The 19,743-nt window shown below is 38.3% G+C and overlaps 1 protein-coding gene across 1 annotated transcript in view; it reads right to left on the reverse strand.

Annotated features, from left to right (window-relative positions):
• kcnab1a (potassium voltage-gated channel subfamily A regulatory beta subunit 1a) overlaps nt 1-19,743 on the reverse strand; it is a 116,234-nt gene that overhangs the window by 95,600 nt on the left and 891 nt on the right. The window lies entirely within an intron of this gene.

Genomic DNA, 19,743 nt, shown 5'->3' on the forward strand with positions numbered 1-19,743 from the left:
TTGGATAATCCTCCTCAGACATCGTTCCAGTAATAAAAGGATTCTCGGTCGCTCTTTGTTCTACATGACGCACTGGTTTCACTGGTTCGAACCAAACACTAGAATACAGCGGCATACAAATTGAATCGAGTTCTGAAGGCGAAGTTTCGTATCGCAAAAAATCTAATAATGTAAATACGAATAATCCATTCCATCCACCCAAGAATATTTCCAACACTATAATCATATTTTTGCATGTAAAAACAATCAAAACATTTTAGAAAAGACATGTAAATAAAGTAAAATATAAAATAAATAGATATTAAATCCACTTAACCTTAATTTATTCCTCTACAATAAAGCACTAGCTGATTTAAAAACTAAACTGAAAGTGGCTCCCTTTTCTTTTGCTAACATCCTTGTTAACATAATTGGGACCCCCGTGGTGCTACGTCTTTACTAAATCTTACACAAAAAGGCAAAAAAGATTTGAAAAGGCTCCCATGCGTATGCGGAACTATTGCAACGCACTGCTTTGAGGCAGCCAGTGGTTTGGTTCGGTCGCTCGTATATCGAAAATGCTTTGTAAACCGAGACAAATTTCTTGCAAAAATATATCACTGTATATTAAAACTAAATCAATGTGTATATGGAAGGAGAAAAGTGCATATTTGAGCAAACTTAAGTGCAAACTTGTAACGATGCAGCTTCTGGAGCAAAGTCTTCTTTTGTTGCAGTCGCAAGCGTTTACATAAAAAAAGTAATAGTTTAATGACTAACGATAAGGCTAAAGCTGTGCACACAGAAAGGAAAAAAATTTTTACAGATTGTTATTTGTTTATTTACTCTCAAGAATGTTTAACAACACCAGATTTTTGTGTATACATTAAATCCATCCATCCATCTATTCAGGAACCTCTTTAGTCCAACTTTGTATTCATTCCCATTTGTACAACCGCAGTAGGAGCTCCAGTCAACATTCACATACTACAGGCAAATTGAGTACGCAAATTAACCTAATCTGTCCAAATATGTCTTTGGATTGTGGGAGGAAACTGGAGTACCCAAAGGAAACCCACCAAGCGTGCAAAGAACATGCACACTCCATGCACACAGACCTGTTGTGTAATCGAACCCAGACTCTGGAGGTGCGCGGGAACAGTGCGAACCACTAAGCCACCGTGCCACAATACATCAAATAAGAGAAATAAAATCTTTGACATCGGAGATATAAAGGTGGGAAATAAATATAGCACAGACATATAAAAGTCACTTCGCTAATCACTACAGCATCAGGAACTGCACATCACCTTGTGGGGACGTCTTTCTGCGACTTGGACTGGGATATTATACTGGGAGAGTATAGAGGAAAAATCGGTGCATATAAAATAAAGAGCTTTCCCGAGTGAAATCCTGTGCCACCAGCCAAAGATTAATTTATGCATATTTATGCGAAGTGTGTAAAAATCACATGATCTTCGATCTTCCTTTTAACCCGCTCTCCTACTGTACATGAAAGACTTTGTTGCTGCTTTACGTCTCTTTTCTAATCGCAAAAACCTGTTCCTGTTCACATGCATGATGATAAATATTATGCAAATATTATAATGAGTCCGAGTCCTTTAATAGTCTTGAGCAGTATAGTGTTATATAACTAACATCTTCACATGATTCAACAACCAAACCTTCTACACATACAGTAATGTCTCACGTCTGCCATGTTTTAAAGAATGTGCAGAAAACCCATGTACAGGATGTTGTTTTATTGAATCATAAAATTCACGTTCCACTGCAGAGATACAGGACAAAACTGAAATTCTCAATTTATAAAAGACGGAAAATGGATTTCTTAATAAGAATAAAAATGCACATGTGGATATATTTTTGTCGAATTGTTTATTTATTTATTTGTTTGTTTGTTTGTTTGTTTTGCAAAATTGACTTTTTTTTATTTGCAAAATCACTTTTATTTGATTTATGAAGGCTAAAATGCGGAGACTGAGAGCTGAGATGTAACCACGGTTACAGGGCTGACCTTTACTTAACATGGGTGCATGCACACACACACACACACACACACACACACACACACACAAAACCTAATAACTAAGCTTAATAATTCCTCATCTTCTCCCCCCATTCATATTCACACATAAAGCTAATAAAACTTCAGTGGCCTTATCACTGATTTCTTTTTTTTTTTTCATTTTCTTTTTCTCTGTTTGCTCAAATCTGCTTGTTTTCTTTCTTTAATTTAAGGCTAAATGAAGGTCTGAGGCAAAATCCAGCTCGCTCTGCCTGACATCTCTCACAGAAACAAGAGTTTAAACGAGGCCAAACAACAGAAACACAATAAGGAGTAAATGAAATTAGCGCTACGACCCCGATGCTAAGCGCTTCCACCTCGCCGCTGTTGCTTTCTTTCGCTAGGTGTTGATTTATTTCCTATAACAGCAGCTCTGACAGGTTTATATTAATGCGCTTGTTCCAATACTTTATCATTTCTATAGCGACGTCCTGTTCACAGGAGCTCCTCCGGCCCTGCGGAGAGGTTTCTCTAAGGAGATGTTCACGTAGGGAGGAGTCCCCATGGGCAGTGAGAAGGAAAAAGAGAGGGAACTACAGAATAAACTGATACGGCCGATAAATCGTTCTGTAATCAATTAAACAGGGAAATTATTTGCAAATTCCTTGAGTGGAAGAGGAATAAACAACTTTAGGATAAAAAACTATTTGCACACACACACACACACACACACATAATGTTCAGTCCAGTGTTCCAGCGACTCCCCGTTTATCCCCTACACACAATGAGCAACTCAACATTCACTCTCTTCATCATTTGATGACACTTCCCTCTGTGTGTGTGTGTGTGTGTGTGTGTGTGTCTGCACTGTGATAATCAATATCCTCTTTAAAAAACTGCCCTTGAGTCCAATGACTTATAATTAATCACCTCTGATCACATGTGAGACGTGTGTGTGTGTGTGTGTGTGGTGCAAATGCATGCTTTACACTCTGCATTTATTGCAAACTGAAATATTTTAATGTATGCATAGTATACTGTATGTCTAGTGTGTGTGTGTGTGTGTGTGTGTGTGTGTTGTATCATTAACTGCTTGCTTTGTACACTAAGCTTTGTAGTAACTCAGGTTTCCGGCTCAGTTCAGTATCAGTGTTGGTCTACCTTATAGAAATTAAAACTACATTACTATATAATACTGTAATTTTGAACTAAAATGAAATAATCACAAATAAAATATCACGGTGCTACTGAACATTTTTTTATTTGCTCCTGAAACAAACTGAAGAATAATAATTTCTTTTTGAAGATTCATTTATTTACAGTGTGTATCCATGCCATCTTTTTTTAAAAACAAACAAACAAGAAAAGAAATATGTTTTACTATACCTTTACACACCTGCAACCAAAAGTACTGAAACTAAAACTAAAATAATAATCTCTCACTCACTCACCCACTCACTCACTCACTCATCTTCTACCACTTTATCCTGTATTCAGGGTCGCAGGGACCTGGAGCCCCTTCCAGGAGACTTAGGGTACGAGGCAGGGTGCCAATCTATCACAAGGCACACACTATACACACACACACTGCAGGCAATTTGGTAACGCCAATTAGTCTAATCTGCATGTCTTTGGACGGTGGGAGGAAACCGGAGTACCTGGAGGAAACCCACCAAGCACGGGGAGAGCATGAACACTCCATGCACACAGAGATGGGAATCGAACCTGGACCCTGGAGGTTGAAGGCAACAGTGCTAACCACTACACCACCGTGCCTCCACTAAAATAACTAATAAAACAAAAAACAGAAAAGGTATTTTTTCCCCAAAAAATTTCATTGTTGTCATTGTTGTTCATGTTGTCATGAAGTTACCATGGTAATAGCATCTTGAGTAATATTTGTTTCTAAAAAGTATATATGTAAAGGACACATTTGTTTAAACATGATGGACGAAAATACAAAAAATCATATTTTCTTAGAACCGACACAGTTACCAAATGTGGTTCTTCACCTGATTAAGGATTATATAGAGAGTTATAGAGTGCACAAACTTTTAAAGGCAACACATAATAAGGCAACAAAATAATAAGGCAAGATTCAAAATTAAACAAATTTCTTTGTTAATCATTTTTAGACATTCACATGAGTCTCCAGAGAGCATTAATGCACAGGATAGAAAATAAAAAAGGAGGGGGGGGGGGGGTATTTATTTATTTATTTATTTATTCATTCATTCATTTATTCTGGTTTATTTAGACTCAGAAATGAACATTATGTGACCAAAGGCACGTCGCATGAGATGCTGCAACAACAAAAAAGAGAGGAAGAAATCCCACACAACTACGTATCTGTACAGTATATTTTACCGCCATCCTCTTCACTTGAAGTTCTTCAAGTTATGGTTAAAATGTTTACATTTAGGCATTTGGCAGACGCTCTTATCCAGAGCAACTTACATTTTTATCTCATTACACATCTGAGCAATTGAGGGTTAAGGGCCTTGCTCAAGGGCCCAACAGTGGCAACTTGGTGGTTGTGGGGTTTGAACCTGGGATCTTCCAAACCATAGTCCAATGCCTTAACCACTGAGCTACAACATGTGCATGCTAAACACTTGGACTGCTTCCTTCTTAACAAGGCACATTTCTACACTTCAACCCTAAGGTTTCCATAAAAGTGCATCTACTCCAACTGGTCATGACTAACCTTCAGGTCCTGATGCTAGGTTTAAGGATGTACCTGAGAATTGGACTAAAACTTAATACTAAGCCTAATTTATTAGAGTGTTATATTAGGATGGTGGTAACTACACTGAGAAACAGGTGGAAAACAAAAGTACTATAGTTTCAACGGTAAAATTATAAGATGCTCGCATGCTAACTTGCTAATACGGCTAACCTACAACTCTTAATTCAAAGGATATTGAATTAACACACTTGCATTTACACACAATAGATCTGTTGCTACTAAAAAAAACTTTTCTTTTTTTTTTCTTAGATGCATGAGAAATGCCTGAACTCCGGTGGGAAATGCTTGAAAATGGGTGGTAAATAGGTGGAAACGGAGAATGACGGAAAATGTCGTATTTGGCGCCCTGTTCATTTTAGGAAAGTCTCATTTCCAGTGTTCTGACTCGTTTAAAAAACAGCCATCAGGAAGCAGTAGCTCATATGCATTTAAGGCTGCAGACACCAAACCAGCGCGTCTGAAACGGGAGTGGAACACGAGCATGCCATGAGTTATCGCACGATCTGAGTCACATTTTAGATGAAACATGAACAGACACTTTTTTTTTTTTTCGAGATCTCTAAGACTTGTTTAAAGGGCGTATATTATGGCACTTTGAAGCTGATCGAAACCCAGCAGGCGTTTGAATATCTTCTGTTTCCTTACCGAGCCGCAAATCAATCTCTGATCACTGCTAAACACACTCACACACACTCTCTCTCGGTTACAGCTCCCTGCTGGAGTATCGACCGGTGAAGCGGTGAGCATTTCTACCTCAATTATCAGCTGCTCCCGAGAAACGACCTCGCCTCGGGGATTCGACACGACAGTCTGGTTTAAATCCCATTAAATTCCACTCTGGGATCCTTTGGGGACCATAAAAACACATAAGAATGCCGGTGTACGGCCATGTATTCACTATAATGTTTACAGCGATGGTCTGCATTCTGAATTCTGATTGGTCGGAACGTGTTTATTTGTTCATTCTATATGTAAACAAAAAAAATAAAAAAATAAATAATATTGTTATTATTTGCCAATTGCTGTGGTGTGTGTTCTGTGATTTGATTGGAAAATAATCTACAGTAAGGTACCAGTGACACCACCATCTTATTATTGATTATTTTCCTATCACACAATGACACACACACACACACACGATAATAGAATTACTGCAGCAGGGCAATAATATCAGGAGAGGAGCTTTCAATGGAGTTTATTGTTTCAAACCAGCTAAACTTTTTTTTTTCATTAAACAGATTACATCTGCAGTTTATTCATTTCATCTGTTTCAATTAGTGTGTGTCTTCACACACACACACACAGAAATCTGCCTTTTTTCTTTTACTTGTGATAGAACATCTGCGACGCTTAACTCATTAACCCTGCTTACACCTTCTATACTTTTTTAAAGGTATGTAACCATGACAACAGTACCACCTACCTGGTACAAGATAACAAGCTGATTTCATTATTATTATTATTATTATTATTATTATTATTATAAGGAATGTTCAAGTCAAACCAGGACTTGTCATCTCATAAGCAGAGGAAGAGATCTGAGTGCATACTGTTAGTCATGTGGGTGAGTGGCACGCCTCTCCTATTACCACGTGGCATGGTAAGCAAAATGGTACGCTACGCCACTTGCATGTTACAGGAACTCGGCTGGGAGTTATTTCCACGTCCCCCAAACAGTCCTGACCTCACTCCAAGCTATTCCCACATGTTAGAGCCATTTAAGGAGTTCCTGGGAGGCCAGTGTTTTAGATATAAAGCACGCAGTCCGATCGTGGCTCTGGTGTACTGATAAAACTTAATGGGGTCCAAGCACTAGTCAAACACTGGGATAAGGGGATTAGTTATCAGGGGATTTTATAGAGAAATAAAGGGAGTTTTTACTCTCATGACTGTATTCTGTTATTCTGCACAATAAAAAATCTTGCTTTGACTTGAACAACCCTTTGTATTATTTATACTCACTCAATTACTCATCATTTGTACCGCTTTATCCTGTATTCAGGGTCGTGGGAGGCCTGGAGCCTATCACCGGAGACCTAGGGCACGAGGCAGGGTACACACTGGACAGGGTGCCAATCCATCACAGAGCACACACACATACACACACTCACTTACACCCTGTGGGAGGAAACCGGAGTAACCGGAGGAAACCCACCAAGCACGGGGAGAACATGCAAACTCCATGCACACAGAGACGGGAATCAAAGCTGCCGATTATTTATAATGACAATTAATTTTTTTTTATTTAATATTTATTTTGAAAATAAACATAGGTTTGTTTGATTCTTAGATTCCTTTTTTTAACTTTATTATTATTATTATTATTATTATTATTATTATTATAGAAATAATACATTGTATATTATTAATATTAATAATAAATTGTAAATTTGCTTGTTACATCTTGAGATTAATGTATGTCTGGATTTTTCTTTTTTATGTACAATATTTTATGATTTTTTTTTTAATATTATAAATGGTTTTAAAAATATTTTATGATTTTTTCATTAGGATTTTAAAATACTATTTGTTTATTATTTGTAATACTTATATTTTTTTAATTTGTTGTTTCTTTATTTTGTTTTGGTGATTTTTAGCCTGTATTTATATTAAGTTGAGATCCCAGACACAATGACCCGGCAGCTCAGTGCACTTTAACCCCCCGTGCGCCTCCTCAGTGTGACTGGGACACGTTTTTGTGTAAGTGAATGTAATTAGTAAGATCTGTGCTGTTTCACACCCGCATGCAGGATGTCATTCGGTGCTTTAATTGATAGATTTTTAATTATCTGGTAATGAAAGGATGTGATTCCCAGAGCTACAGCAGGTGAAGACAGAGGACGGGGTGAGAGACAGGAGACGTGGCGCGACACCACTTCAGTCTTTAACACATGACGGGAGGTTCCAAAGGTCACCTCGTCTCGCCTTTTCACACTGACATCATCCTGAATCTTACTCAAGCAAACGTCCATCTACTGTACAACAGATATATTACAGTGTGACCGACTCCGCAACGCCACCCGCTGGTCAACACTCACACATGCTTGCACACACACTAAGGCATGTAATAGATTTTCTGATGGAACATCTTTCTTTCTTTCTTTCTTTCTTTCTGAGCAAGAGAAAGTCTATATCTATCTATCTATCTATCTATCTATAAGTAAGTTTTTTATCCAACTTTTAAACTTTTTTTTCATTTTCTACTAAAATAATTTAGATGAAATAAATAATGTATTTATAATATTTAATAAACAAATAATAATATATAATGAAAAATATTAATTATCATTAATATAATTAAATATACTCAAATATTAAATATACATTGTTAAATAATAATAATAATAATAATAATTATTATTATTATTATTATTATTATTATTATTATTATTATTATTATTATTATTATTATATTACTTATTTTATAATTAATTATTTAGCATTTTACAATGATGTACATTAAATTTTTTTGGGAAAAAACATTTACCTTTGTATTTTCTTTTTGTTTGTTTGTTTTATTATTGAAATCATCTAAATGCCAAGATAACAAATATATTGTTGCTAAACCGCAGTATCTGAGCGAACTGCTAGTGTCTTACGATCCGCCACGCCTACTTCGATCAAAGGATGCAGGCTGCTTGTCAGTACCACGTATTATTAAAACTACAGCAGGGGGCGGAGCTTTTTCTTACAAAGCCCCAAAGTTATGGAATAGTCTTCCAAATAGTGTTCGGGACTCAGACACAGTCTCAGTGTTTAAGTCCAGGCTAAAAACCTATTTATTTAGCCAAGCATTTTTATAAATAGATTATCCTTAGGTAAAGGAGCAGATCTCATTGATCACTTAGGTTTGCTGACGGTGAGGTGATTGGTTGCTTTACATCACAAAAACCCTCATGTCTGTGTTTTCTTCTGACTCTGTCTTTTAGTTATGCTGTTATAGTTAGTCCTGCCAGAGTCTCTGCTTGCACTCTGCACTAAATATACATTAACATTATACATTGTTCGACTGTCACCATACCTAACTGCCATCTCTCCATCTCTTCTGCTCTCTCCTCTCTCTCACTCTCCCCGTTTTCCTCTAACTATCTCTCTGTCGAGCTATACATGTCGCTCCTGAGCTGCCAGTGATCCAGACCTCCTCTGCCCGCTGGACCTGTCTGACTCGTCCTGGAGTCCTGCTTCTGGTTGGAGATCTCATCACATGGATGCCCCGTGTGGTCTGTCTGGGATGTGTGTAGTGATTGGAGACGGTTCCACTTTTCCATGAAGACGGTCCTGTCCTCGACTGATGCAGACAGCTGTTCTCTGAGGACCTGTGACTTCAGTCACTCAATAGTTCAGGACTGGAATTTCCTACAGTCTACCTGAGCCTCCAGGAACAAACTGGACTCCATTTAATTATACACATCTCCTGTTATACTTCTTGTCTCACACAGTATGAGTGCAGATCAATCCCTGCTCTCTGTTTTACCCAGATGAGGATGGGTTCCCTGTTGAGTCTGGTTCCTCTCAAGGTTTCTTCCTATTACCATCTCAGGGAGTTTTTCCTTGCCGCTGTCGCTGTTGTCCTCGGCTTGTTCATCAGGGACTATCTTATCATTTTGATTCGAACACATTCACATTTCATACAAAGTTAATTCTTTTGATTGTGTAAAGCTGCTTTGTGACAATGTAAATTGTAAAAAGTGCTATAAAAATTAAATTGAATTGAATATTATTTTAAATATAAAATAATACTATTAAATATACGCTGTAAAGTTCGATGTTCTGCTCAGTCGCTAAGCAAATGACCAAAAAAAGTGTTTTCTTTTTTTTTATTAATTCTTTTTTTCTTTCTTTCTTTTCTTACATTTATACTAAAATATCACAACAAAGTTTCGAACAGTAAAATTCCTCAAAACAGTAAAATGGACAGTAAAATTCCTCAAAAGTCCATAAATACAGAAATCACTAAGACAAACCCACCACAATCATGAAAGTTTATTTTAATGAATAAATAACAGAAGTGATGTTTGAAAAAGAGACAGAGAGAGACCGAGATAAAGAAATAGAGAGAGACAGAGAGAGACAGAGAGAGACAGAGATAGACAGAGAGAGAGCACTTCCTTGTTTTTGGTTGCTAACGGTTACAGAGATGCTGCTTGTCTTAAAGATAATATCAAGCCAATGACTGAATAATTGATTGCATTTAAAACTCAATGCCACCTCCACATCTCTGACACACACACACACACACACACACACACATAGCAGATAACATCTACAGTGAGTGGCAGATGGGAATCCGGTGAAGATTTGGCTCAATTACACACGTCAGTGAATTTTGCTACACACACACACACACACACACACACAATTGACCACAATTGACGCTTCATTTGCATAGTAACAGCAGACATACATATCTTGCGTCTTCATATCACAGCGATTCTCAGATAAGAAGTTGTTGATTAGTTTTCCAGAACAGCAGCTCTGACGTTGTGCTGCTGCCGAGATCATTCTTATACGCTGTTGTTACTAGATTAACAGCTTATTCACAGAGACTTGTGTCCCAGTCATTCTACATGATCTAAACCTAATAAAAACAGATTACATATGTTAGACATGAAAAGTATTTAAGTGTTCGTTCTATAAGCAGAGATTACGGAAGGATTCTCCAGTCTCAGTGCCATATAACCATCTGAGATAGATATACTGTAACTTTAAAGGTCCCGTATTGTACTTTTTTTTTTTAGTTAACACTGGTCTCAGAGTGCCCCTAAAGTGTATAAAGCATGTAAATGTTTATTTATTTATTTATTTATTTATTTATTGCATTTTGAGCTTTTGGAGATCTTTTTTTGTCAGGTTCTATTTGAGTGATTTCTTGATTCAACAGGTCTGGCAGTAATCAGGCCTGGGTGTGGCAAGAGATGCTTAACTCCTGAAAAATGCGACTAATCGCAGTTCATTTATGATTTCGGAACGGTGGGGATTACTTTTTCACATAGGGCCAGACAGATTTGGACAATTTCTTTCCATTAATAAATAAGAGTATAATTTAAAAACTGTATTTTGTATTTCTTGGGTTATTTTAGTGTAATATAAAACTTTGTTTGATGTCTGTAAAATTATTTAATTGGGACAAATATGGGGGAAAAACAGGAAGGGGCAAATAATTTTTTACGGGACTGTATTTTTTATACCTCAACACTGATCTTAAACTCTTTTTATTTCACTCTTAATCAGAATGCAGTGTTTCAGTGTCTTACGTAAATGAGCTCCTGGAGCCACGCCCGCCAGAGAACAGCAGAACTGAGCAATAAGTCAGGGGAGGGGCTCATCTTACTGTATATGAGGTCACATTAGGGAAAATCTAATTGACTTGTTTAAACCTGGGCCAATACAAAAGTAAAATATATATACAGTACACAACAAGTTTAAAAAGTGATGTTTTGCATGATAGGTCACTTTTAATCCTTTAAAGTTTACACTTTTTATACTATATTACTTATATTTTGTTCTGTGTTTTGTTGTGTGTTTTAAGTTCAAATAAACAGAAACTGTCTTTTCTAGAAATCTTTTTTTATTTTTTTTCAACTTACACTAATTAGATTTGGTTCTTTATAGAGGAACTGAGCTCATTCCGTAAACTCTGGAGTCCCGGCGCTATTAATACCCTGCCCCCGTTGACCTGACTTCAGGTTTATCACCATCGATTGAAGTCATTATCATCAGTTTATAAAAATTACTTTGCCTTTTCAATTAGAATATTGAATGTTAAATTAACTTTTAGAAAAGTCAAAAGATCGAGCCAACATTAATGAACAAAAAACATTTGTGACCAAATTCATTACTAAAGTCTCCACATTGTTTAGTGTCCTTTTGGATTAGATTTTAGTGTTGCAGGATAGAAGGTGCTGGGATAGATAATTGCATACTGCACATTTTATACACATTTCCATAATTTTCTTTTGATTCTCTAAAGCTGCTTTGTGACAATGACCATTGTTAAAAGGGCGATACAAATAAGATCTAATTGAATTTGTGGCTTTGGTTTCAACCTTTCTCAATTCTCCCACATCACCCCACTCCCTATACAATATTAGTGTTGTACCAGTATTCAGCATCAGCAGTACACTAATCACCGGCCTGATCATCTGTTTATCATCTGCACCTGTTTCTCACTGGTTCATGCCTTAAGTTAGATGTTTTTTAAATGCTTGAATGGTTCATTCACTCAGGAACCTCTGTAGTCTAACTAGGGACTATGGAGGCCAATGGTGATCTTGGTATTTATTCTTATTTTTATAACTGTGGCAGAAATCTCTGGTCAACACTCACACACTATGGGCAATTTGGGAACTCCAATTAACCTAATCGAAATGTCTTTCGACTGTAGAAGGAAACTGGAGTACCTGGAGGAAACTCACAAAGCACAGGGAGAACATGCAAACTCCATACACACAGACCCCGAGGCAGAATTCGAACCCAAACCCTGGAGGTGCAAGGCGGCAGTGCTAACCACTAAGTCACTGTGTCGCCTAAGTTGCATGTGAAGCAGCTAATTTGCTGTGGCGACCCACATGATGAGGGCTGTAGAAAAACTCCTAGAAAAACAGATGGACTTATATATTTCTGTTATTTGTCACTACATGGTCAATGTAAAACTAATCATGCGGTTCTAAAGAGAACTGTTATTATAAAGTCAGGAGCAAATCCAAGACCAAGAATCCATGTCCATCTGAAAGCCAAGATGGACGCTGAAACCAGGTGTTTACTTCAGCTAGTTGGCTTTCTTTATAACACTGAGCCAATACCGAAACCACATTTAGAAAGACTTAGACAAATAGCAATAAACCTGGGGCCAGGGGGTAGCTCAGTGGTTAGGGCATTGGACTACGGTTCAGAAGATCCCAGGTTCGAACCCCACAACCACCAAGTTGCCACTGTTGGGCCCTGGAGCAAGGCCCTGAAGTTGAGTTAGAAGTTGCTTAGATGTATAATGAAACAAAAAAAAAAAGCAAGTTGCTCTGGATAAGAGCGTCTGCCAAATATGTAAATGTAAACCTTAAACAAGGCCAAATTAAACCTAACTTAACTATCTATGCCAGATGGTGATATTACAGTATGCAACCCAGTGACTTAACAGCCCCCTTTGACTCAGTACAAACAAATTGCTGAGAGCAAGTGCAAGTCCTTTTGCAATGTCCCCTCTTTTAAGTTAAGGCATTGATAAACCTACAAGATCACACATAAATTCAGAAGAAAAAGCAAATAAGTGAGTGAAGATAGTGTTAATGAGAGGTAGTAAAGATCTGGACAGGAAATCTTTAAAACTCTGTCTAATGCAGTACCCCATTTTGTGGTCAATGGCTGTTAAATCTGGCATGAAACCTCCAGCGCCATTTGTAATCTGGAGCCTAACGATTCCCCGTGTCTGTCCCCTGAGTCTCTGCGTCAGATCACCGGATGGACTCTCCTGAGGACTCTCCTTGGTCCTCTTCTCTGATTTCACATCTGATTAACTATTAACCGGAGACACCTGGTGAGCTCTCATTAAACTTTCATCCCCTTTCCAAGATGAATAAATGATCAGAACGAGGGATTTGCAAAAATGTGTCACGCAATCGGATCATTATTGGACGAGACCAGGGGCAGCAAATCTCTGAACTACAGACACCTGGACAAGAGAAGAGGACATGACATGTGGTCATTTATCAGTCTCTTTCATATACCAAAAGAATCAAATGGAGACAGAATTTTGTGTTAGATTCGTACATCATGTCTAAATGAGTTCTGGAGAACGATGTGTAGGATCATAAGGCGGAGGGTGGGATTTATAGGAAGGTCCAGGAGCCTAACCTTACGTAAGAGGGTTTAAGACCGGCATTAAAAAAGTTCTGACTTTACTAAGATTTGTAATAGAATTCTTCCTAAGTTTACCTCGATTTCCCTACATGAACAAAATTGTACATCTTTTCATATGATTTATTTTACACCTGTTATCCTTCACAGAATGTTCTCTAGTTGCTCAGATCTTTGCTTTAAAAGGTTACACTATTCCATGTGGTTTGGTCTTGTGACCGCATTCAGCCGTTCTGGAAAGGAGTTCATTCTGTAATCCTGCGGAAGAAACTAACTTATGATCTAATCCATTCTGGAGACGTTGGAAACCGGCACATTCTTTTTTACAGAACTCTTACTTGTTTTAGAATAACTATTTATTTATATATTTATTTATTTTTTTCTTTTTAAAAGCATTAGAAGATGTTTACGTAGTATTGTATACATTTGTTTATTAGCTTTGATATTTTGTTATATTTTGTTCGTTCATTGATGTTTTTGCATGTCTAAGATATATTTTATTAAAAAAAAAAAGTTTAAACGTAAATTCTAAATTCTGAATTTAAATGAATAAGAATAGTGAGAAAAAAGTTAAGGAAAAAGAATTAAGATATAATTTAATCCTAAATCCTCTAATCCTCTTACCTTATAACCTAACCTCATATTTAAAAAAAAATAAATAAATGAAATAAATCTTTATTCATCTTCATTGTCGAATACCGCTTATCCTGTACAGGGTCACAGGAGGGTCTGGATCCTATCCCAGGAAACTTCAGGAATCAGGCAGGGAACACCCTGGATGGGGAGCCAATCTATCCCAAGGCACACATGCACACACCATGGGCCAATTTCGGGACACCAATTAGCCTAACCTGTAAGTCTTTGGACTGTGGGAGGAAACCGGAGTACCTGGAGGAAAACCCACCAGCACAGAAAGAAAATGCAACTCTTTGCACACAGACCCCGAGGTGGGAATTGAACCTGGACCATGGAGATGCAGGGTGACAGTCTTAAACACTATACCACCCTGACGCTCTTAATGTACAGGGTGGGCCATTTATATGAATACACCTTAATAAAATGGGAATGGTTGGTGATATTAACTTCCTGTTTGTGGCACATTAGTATACGTGAGGGGGAAAACTTTTCAAGATGGATGGGGAGCATGGTGGCCATTTTGAAGTCGGCCATTTTGGATCCAACTTTTGTTTTTTTTATAGGAAGAGGGTCATGTGACACATCAAACTTACTGCGAATTTCACAAGAAAAACAATGGTGTGCTTGGTTTTAAGGTAACTTTATTATTTAGTATTATTTATGTAAGTTTCTCACCACTTATAAAGCAGTTATTAGCAGTTTGCTAACTGTAGCATGGGAGATGGGTGGTCTCGTAGGGTGTCTTGCATTGAAATCTGCTGCAATGACCTGGTTACTGTCTTCACCAGACATCAACACAATTTCAATCACAATTTTTCCCCTTACAATTTTCCTAAATGGTTCTTACATACAGTGCATCATGAACTATTAAGCACATATTGAGAATACGGCACCATAAATGAAGCACCAGACCCTGTTTAAAACAATGCAGCGTGTTGAAACCGAACATGTCACCTTTACTTAACGACCCAGCAGAACCTCTTAAAGCAGGAACACTATCCGACACCCGATACGTTCGGAGCACGAATCAGCAACTGCATGCGTAATTGCTTTTGCCTGGCGCTCGGGTTGAAGATAGAATCGGGACGGATGCTGAGCCGGTGTCTCAATGGATCATCTCGTGAACGTAAGCCATGTTTATCATCATCATCATCATCTTCGATCACGACGGCAGCCACGGTAATAAAATCACAACGGTATGTCGGAGATGTAACAGGTCCACACTCAACACATGAACAAATGATGGGGGCCAAAAAAAGAAATCAGGTTCCCTGCAGTCAGGACATGGCTGAGCTTTCCCACAGCTGACAAACAGCAATTAATCACTAGCATGGCTTCATCCCTATAAGGGCTGTGATCAGAGCCTCATTAGGCTGCGAGGGCTTGATGAATAGCACGCGCAGAGGCCTTACACTGTAAAAGGCTTTCTCTGGAACCTTTACGACCGAACATTAGCTTCCTTTCTCACCAACCAGCCAATGAACTGCTGCAGGAGTCTAAACGTTAGTTTACATCCCAACATTTCTGCAGAGACGCTTTGGAAGAGTTAATAAAGCACCAATCCCGTCATGCAACAGAGTGAAGCTGTTGTGCTTGAGGTCATTAATTACTTGGCATTTCATCCCACTCTGTGATGGCTCGGGTCATGTGCTCCTCTACACCAGGTCACGTGACCTTTGCTGGCCTTCACGCAAAAAAAACAATATTAAGAGCGGTCTCCGTGCACAGCTGTTCCTCTCTTTCCTCTGTTGCCACGGATATTTCTGATCAAAGTTTCCTATTTCTGTTCATTCCATTGATGTCATCACTCAGATCCTAATCATAACCATAAGCAATGCCTTCAAACTGGCCTGGGATCAGTAGAGAGGAGCAACGTTTACTGACATTGACGTGTGTAGAACAAAACAGTCCCGTTACATCACTGAATGGGCATGTGAGACTGTGTGTGTGTGTGTGTGTGTGAACATTCCCCTGCTTCGACCCCGAGAGGACGCCTATGTCAATCACACGAATACACAATCAGAAAGAAGCCACTGCTGAGAATAAATAACCATAAAAATAGATTCCAACCTCATACATACAAATTAAGAGAAGTCATAAGGTGTTTATTACGCCTCTGTGCACCATCAAAGCAATATTTGACTGCAGTTGCTAAACAAATTGTGCCCTTAATATTTGGTACAAAATTCTTCCTGAAGTTCTGCTCTCAATGAGTTAAACATCTTAGAAATAATCGACTTTATTAATAAACATACTTCTTGCACACAAAGTCATGTTTGGTACAGTGTGTGCCAAGGAAAAAACTCCATAGTAATCTGGACCCAGAAGATTTACTCTCACATAAAGCTAAACAGCCACACGGAAAAGCCCTGAATGATGCTGGTTAGTTAGTTAGTTAACTAGGGCTCCGGTCATGTTGGGTATCATATCTGTTTGGGATTTTATGTATAATTATATAAATAAAATAAATAAATTGTACCTGTGTCAAAAGTGCACAGGTACTGTATATGTACGGTACTTTGCAAAAGTCTCCTATTTCTTAAAATAAAACGAAATTAAATAGCGTAGATGACGGCACTGTGGCTTAGTGGTTAGTACCGTCGCCTCGCACCTCCAGGGTCCAGGGTCGATTCCTGCCTGGGGTCTGTGTGCATGGAGTTTGCATGTTCTCCTTGTGCTTGGTGGGTTCCCTGTGTCCTAAGTCTCCTGGGATAGGCTCCAGGCCTTCCGCAACCATAAATACAGGATAAAGCGGTATAGACAGTGAGGGAATTAATAAATGACATGGATTAAATTAAAGAAATTGGAACAAATGTTTTACTGTGCCAGGCTGCAAAATGCCTAAATGAGGTGAGGGGTCACGATAGCAGGCCAAGGGAACTGCACAACAACTTGTTTTATGCCGAATACCGTTCCTGACACAACTCTCCTATTTTATCCGGGACCAGCACTAGTCGCATCCAGTGGCTGGGGTTTTGGGCAATGGCTGGAAATTGAGCTCAGGCCTTTCGTATGGTGGGCGAGAAACCACCACTGAGCCACCAATGCATGTGGGCAAAGTTCCTAAAGATGAAGATACGATTTAAAAATCGGCTGTTTAAGTACCAACCTTAGCAGCAACCTCATTTTCTATCTCGTCTGTTCCAACCACTCAGCATTCAGCATCAGCAGTACACTAATCACTGGCCTGAACATCTGTTTATCATCTGCACCTGTTTCTTACTGGTTCGTGCCTTAAGTTAGATGCTTTTTTTAATGCTCGAATGATTCAAAAACATTCCAAAAATGAGAGCCCAAAAAAAAGGTCCTTTACGAAACCTACCAGGAGAACTATCCCTCAAGACTACATTAAAAATACAAGAAGGTCTGGCTCTTTGGAGGTAAAATATGAAAAACAAAAAAACAAAAAGACTTTTGCAGAGAACCTTAATTCAAAGAACATGCTAAATGACATCCTTAGAAAACAGACAGTTGGTGACAAACTTCTGTTGTAGACGTTTCTGTTGGTTTGTAATTAGAGTCTGTAGGTAATTAGACCATCATCATCAGTAAGTTGAATTCAGCACTCTGTTATTTCTGCCATGTGAAAGCTCTAAGCAACCTTCAACTCTAAGCAAAAATTCAACTTTTCTTCACATATCGAAATCTGAAAAGAACCTAGGATCAAAGCGCAGAGCCTCAGGAGTACATAGGTCTTAACCTTCTGATCATTACACTAAAGCCTTAAACCCAAATGTACATGAGCTAATCATCAACCCTTCATTTCTCATTCCAGTCCAGATGTTAGTATTATTTTGCTCTTTCTCTTAGTGGTGATTATGACCATGATACAGATGTCCTCAGGCTAGGCAGTTGATGTTGACGTGGTATTGAAATGTGGACCACTGCCAGCTGTTCTTTTCATTTCTGTTGCTATGGAGAAAAGCCTGCGTATGAGATACCCCCTACGCACCTCATCCCTACTGCCTCAGGATGTCTAACCCACATACCAGTTCAGAAGCCCAGAAACAGTCTGCTTTATTTGGTAAGCAGATGCTACATGCCAAATACTACACATACTGCTACCAGGATAATAGAATTCAGCACAAACCTGGTGAATTGATGGTGGCTTGATGGGTTTTACAGAATGATCTAGTGGTTGAAGTAGATTAAAAGCATGGGGAGCAAGATCTAAAACATTACCATGAACTTCCTTCTTTTCTCCCTGTCAGACAGACAACTAAAGCCATGAGTGAATGAGAACTTAAACTATCTGCTGGTGGGATTTGGTTCCTTAAAGATTTGATGTCTGAAGTCTTTATGTATAATCAACAATGGAATAATCAAAAATTTCAAAGCAAATCCAAAGACCTTACATTACATTGATAAAAGTTCCATGCAGAAACCAAATTTCATCTTTAGTGTGTCTCTCTGGGCAAATAAGAACTGTTATGGAAAATAAGAACTGTTAATGCCTTAAAGAACACCACCTTTTTATTACTTACAAATACAATCATATGGTACACTCTTTAGAGGGTTCCTCTATGGTTCCTTGAATAAGTAGTACTTTAATTACATAGAACGTCTTTGTTGACTCTGCAGGGTTCTACGTTGCAACATGTAAGTTTTACTCTAGAACCATACAGGCTGTAAACACCCACAACAGATGCTTTTGGCTTGGAGAAGTTTCAAGAAATAGCTTGATTAGAAGCCATTCAAAAAGCTGGAACTGTTACTATTCAAAGAACATTACTACTTAAAAGATGAATACTCGCCACCCTGGAGATATATCTGTCGTTTCGGTGGCAGTTATTTACAGGGTCGGGTTGCCAGCTCGGCCCCCTATTATATCTGAACACTTGGGGGTGAAGGACCTTGCTCGAGGGTTCAACAATGGCAGCCCGGCAGTGCTGGGGCCGGAACTGGGGACCTTCTGGTCAGCAGTCTAAAAAACCTTAACCACCAAGCTACCCCTAAACTACTCTTAAAAATAATTATTTCTTCTTATCCTTAGAAAATGCTTACCAATAGCTAACCAAATGTGCTCTACATGGAACCCAGTCAGATAGTGAAACACTCTATTGTAAGCCTTTAACCTGAATCCTTAATAAGAAGAACCCCCAGAAGAACTACTGGAAAACACTTAACCCTTATTTCTAGACTTAGATAATGTGCTCCTCAGCGGTTACTTAGATAACTAGAGGTCAGTAAAAGGGGCTTTATTTGGAACCCTTTCAATAGTGAAATGTATGGGTTTATAAGGGTTTGTATGGGTAAATAATGTGTAAGAACTTCTAAGAAGATAATAAGATATATAGATAGATGGTGTGGCAATGTTGTTTTATAATGCATTCAGATGACATGATAAACTTTATAGGCAAGAGGCGATTCTACTGTACATAGAACCATTAAGTGGTCCACCAACAGAATGTTCTTGATTTTGAAATTTCTTTCAATTATTGTGGGTAACATCCGAGTACAGTATTTTAATAGATCCATTATTACTCTCTTCACACACTTCTCC

Source organism: Clarias gariepinus, chromosome 7 (assembly GCF_024256425.1).
Source record: "Clarias gariepinus isolate MV-2021 ecotype Netherlands chromosome 7, CGAR_prim_01v2, whole genome shotgun sequence".
Lineage (NCBI taxonomy): Eukaryota > Metazoa > Chordata > Actinopteri > Siluriformes > Clariidae > Clarias > Clarias gariepinus.